Below are 4,834 nucleotides of genomic sequence, written 5' to 3'. Positions count from 1 at the left end.
GCTGTCTTCAGATGCACCAGAGGAGGGCATCAGATCTCATTATGGGTGGTTGTGAGCTACCATGTGGTTGCTGGGATCCAAACTCAAGACCTTCGGAAGAGCAGTCAGTGCTCTTACCCACTGAGCCATCTCGTCAGCCCCTCTGTAGGCTTCTTATATGTTTATAGGCATCCCTTTAGGTTAGGGAAGTTTTCTTCTATAATTTTGTTGAAGATATTTACTGGCCCTTTAATTTGGGAGTCTTCCCTCTCTTCTATACCTATTATCCTTAGGTTTGGTCTTCTCATTGTGCCTGGATTTCCTGGATGTTCTGGGTTAGGAACTTTTTGCTTTTTGCATTTTCTTTGACCGTTGTGTCAATGTTTTCTATGGTGTCTTCTGCCCCTGAGATTCTCTCTTCTATCTCTTGTATTCTGTTGGTGATGTTTGTATCTATGACTCCTGATCTCTTTCCTAGGTTTTCTATCTCTAGGGTTGTCTCCCTTTGTGATTTCTTTATTGTTTCTATTTCCATTTTTATATCCTGGATGGTTTTGTTCCATTTCTTCACCTGTTTGGTTGTGTTTTCCTGTAATTCTTTAAGGGATTTTTGTGTTTCCTCTTTAAGGGCTTCTACTCATTTACCTGTGTTCTCCTGTATTTCTTTAAGGGAGTTATTTATGTCCTTCTTAATGTCCTCTATCCTCATGAGATGTGATTTTTAAATCAGAGTCTTGCTTTTCTGGTGTGTTGGGGCATCCAGGGCTCGCTGTGGTGGGAGAACTAGGTTCTATTGATGCCAAGCAGCCTTGGTTTCTGTTGCTTATTTTCTTGCCCTGCCTCTTGCCAGCTGGTTATGCCTGGAGTTAGCTGGTCTTGTCTCTGACTGTGGCTTGTCCTTCCTGCAGGCCTGTGTGTCAGTACTCTTGGGAGACCAGTTCTCTCTGGAGAGCTGTGGCACAGGGTCAGCTCCAGGTTGCAGATGAAAACTGGGAGGATCCTGTCCCAGGCTGCTCTTCCTCGGTTCCTGTGTCCTGAGGGCTCTGGGAGGGTCCCTTGGAGCAGAAGTGGTGGTCTTACTTGTACTCAGGTGTGTCAGCACTCCTGGGAGACAGCTCCCTCTGGGTGGTAGAGCTGTAACACAGGATCAGCTCCAGGCGCAGGCCTAAAAGTTTTTTTTAATCATTTATTTGGATATGGGCAGATGTACACACATATACATTTCACACCATGTGTGTAGAGATCAGAGGGCACCTTATGGGAGTCAGTTTTCTTCCTACCATGTGAGCTCAGGGATCTAACTCATGCTGTCAGCCTTGGCTACAAGCATTTTTAAATAAGATTTATGTATGTATGTATGTATTATATTTATGAGTACACTGTCGCTGTCTTCAGACACACCACAAGAGGGCATCAGACCTCATTACAGATGGTTGTGAGCCACCATGTGGTTGCTGGGATTTGAACTCAGGACCTCTGGAAGAGCAGACAGTGCTCTTAACTGCTGAGCCATCTCTCCAGCCCAGCTATATGCACCTTTACTTACTGAGCTATCCTACCTACACTCAAGCTTTTTTTTAGTCCAGAGAATCATAAACAGTCAAAAAGACATTGGGGTCTGAGTGTGACAGTGCACACCTTTAATCCCAGGACTCAGGAGGCAGAGGTAGGGGGATCTCTGTGAGTTTGAGGCCAGCTTGGTCTCCCTAGTGAATTGCAAGACAGCCAGAGATATACATACTGAGCCCCATCTCAAAATACATTCACACACACATACACACACAAACACACATACTTGTGCAGACACACATAAACATACATACACGCACACACACATAGAAGTACACTAGCCCAGTGGTATGCGTAGACCAATAGATGGAAAAAAGCTGCACTCTGTGCATCCCTAATCGTCTCAAAAATGCTAGCAAGGGATCTGGGGAGAACGAGGTGCTGTAACTTTAGATTTTCTCAGCCCTAATTTTAATAACGGTTCTTAAATGCTTTGGCTTCTTTTCTAGCCCATCAGCCACCAGAGGCAGTGGAAAAGAAAGGTTTTTAGGGTACAAGGGAAGTGGATCTGTTAGAAATGGTTTTTTGAAGCAAATACCATCTGCCTTGTCAGGAAATCAGCAGTTCAGGTCACAGGTCAGCAGCGGCAGCTCACTCCACTCGCAAACACTTCACAGATACACCCGCAGTCCAGTTCAGAAGGTTGGAACTGCAGCAAAAGCCATGACACGACTTAGCAGAGCCAAGCCTGACCTCATTGGCTTTCTTGAGTTGTGGAGGAGACTCCATAACCCCTTTTCTTGTATCCTTGACTCTAAAGTCAGAACCATGTGACCGAAACTGCCAAGTTCTGCTGCTTGCTGGGGCTGGAACATGGGCTCCTCATTCAAATCCATTTCGGCCAGCTTTCTGTTTTCAGTGGTTTCCCTCACTGCCTAAGCTTGGCTGTCCTATAACTCACTCCGTAGAGCAGGCCTGGAACTTTGAGGACCTACTTTGGGTGGCTAACAGTTCTCTGTAACTCCAGTTACAGGAGACCCAGTGCCCTCTGTGGCCTCTGAAGGTACTTGTGTGCATGAGGAACACACACACACACTTAGACATACACATTTACTCCAAATAAAATAAAATAAATCTGAAAAAAATTCCCCTTCCAAATAAGGCCATCTTCACAGGTTCTGGGTGGGCCTGGTTTTTTGATGTATGGTTGACAGTCTGCAGCTGGCAAGGGCATTTTTTTCTTGGCGCAATTCCAGCTAGTGAGTTCGAAAGGCATCCTTTGAGAAGCTCTTTGAAATAATAGACTCAGGTTATAGTTAGCATTGGTGCTTAACACTAACAGGTAGAAGACTGAAGGATCATGATACTACATATGATATGACAGGGTAAGGTATGATTATGTTATTGATATTTATTATAAATAATTAGCAATTTTATTTTATTTTTGTTTTGTTTTAAATTTATTTATTATATGTAAGCACACTGTAGCTGTTTTCAGACACACAGAAGAGGGCATCAGATCCCATTATGGATGGTTGTGAGCCACCATGTGGTTGCTGGGATTTGAACTCATGACCTTCAGAAGAACAGTCAGAGCTCTTAACCACTGAGCCATCTCTCCAGCCCAGCAATTTTCTTGAACATTAGATTATATTATGTAACATACCATATATCTTACCTCATGACATATGGGATGGTTTAGGGTGACCACTTTTAGGAACACAATGCACTGTTCATATCACTTAATGAGAGAAAAGCTGGTATTGATTTCCAGAAATGCAGGTCATGAAAGAATATGTAATTCACTCCAAAGAAAGGAGCTCTACAGGTCAGGTGTGTGGTGCATCCCTGTGATCCCAGGTCAGGTGTGTGGTGCACCCCTGTGATCCCAGGTCAGGTGTGTGGTGCATCCCTGTGATCCCAGGTCAGGTGTGTGGTGCACACCTGTGATCCCAGGTCAAGTGTGGGATGCACACCTGTGATCCCAGGTCAGGTGTGGGGTGCACACCTGTGATCCCAGGTCAGGTGTGGGGTGCACACCTTTGATCCCAGGTCAGCTGTGGTGGTGCACACCTGCAATCTCAGTGTTTAGGAGGCAGAAGCAGGGTGGGTCTTGAGTAAGAGAACATCCTGGGCTACACAGAGAGACCTGTCTCAAAACGAGATACCAATGGCTGGAGCATAGCCCCATAACAGAACACTTAACATGTTCGGGGATTTGAGATCAATCCCCTTGGGGGCTGGAGAGATGGCTCAGCCATTAAGCACACTGACTGCTCTTCCAGAGGTCCTGAGTTCAAATCCCAGCATCCACAGGGCAGCGCACAGAACCTTTGCTCCAGCTTCAGGGGACCTAGCACTCTCTTCTGGCCTCTGCTGTCATTGCGAGTACACAATGCACATAGAGATGTGTAGGCAAAAGCACTCACAAACAAACCAAAGGACTCCACCTCACTCATCCGTGGAATGGAATCTAGGCGTGGGAAAGGAATGGAGGGAGCTTTTCACACCTCCAGATAGATGCAGGGAGGCCTGATGTCACCACACGCTTCTGAAACAGTGGAGCAAGCTCTGCCCAGTGCAGGTGGGGCTGTGGACAGGTAGTGGAGCAAGCCCTGCCCAGTGCAGGTGGGGCTGTGGACAGGCAGTGGAGCAAGCCCTGCCCAGTGCAGGTGGGGCTGTGGACAGGCAGTGGAGCAAGCCCTGCCCAGTGCAGCTAGGGCTCTGCACAGGCACAGCTGCTGTGCGGAACGCCTTGGTGAGTTGACCACCTACATGTTAGATGCAGAAAGTATTCTACTCTTAAGTATTTTTTTAAAGATTTATTTATTTTATGTATATAAGTACACTGTAGTTGTACAGATGGCTGTGGGCTATCATGTGGTTGCTGGGAACTAAACTGCCCCTCTTGCTCTGGCCCAAAGGTTTATTTATTGTTGTATGTAATTACACTGTAGCTATCTTCAGACACACCAGAAGAGAGTGTCAGATCTCATTATGGATGGCTGTGAGCCACCATGTGGTTGCTGGGATTTGAACTCAGGACCTTTGGAAGAGCAGTCAGTGCTCTTAACCACTGAGCCATCTCTCCAGCCCCTTAAGTATTTTTTTGAGAGAGACATCCATGAATGGAGAAGAAAGAAGATGTTCATAGTAGCATTTCTGTGTGTGTGTGTATGTGTGTGCATACACATGTATGCGTGTGTGTGCACCTGTTCGTTGGAGAATAGGGGTTGACACTGGCATCTTGATCTGTCATTCCTTTTCTTTTCTTTCTTTCTTTCTTCTTCTTCTTCTCCTCCTTCTCCTCCTTCTCCTCCTCCTCCTCCTCCTCCTCCTCCTCCTC

This window comes from Mastomys coucha, unplaced genomic scaffold, assembly GCF_008632895.1.
Source record: "Mastomys coucha isolate ucsf_1 unplaced genomic scaffold, UCSF_Mcou_1 pScaffold18, whole genome shotgun sequence".
Classification (NCBI taxonomy): domain Eukaryota; kingdom Metazoa; phylum Chordata; class Mammalia; order Rodentia; family Muridae; genus Mastomys; species Mastomys coucha.
The sequence above is the reverse complement of the archived record's forward strand: the minus strand, read 5'-3'. Positions refer to the sequence as shown.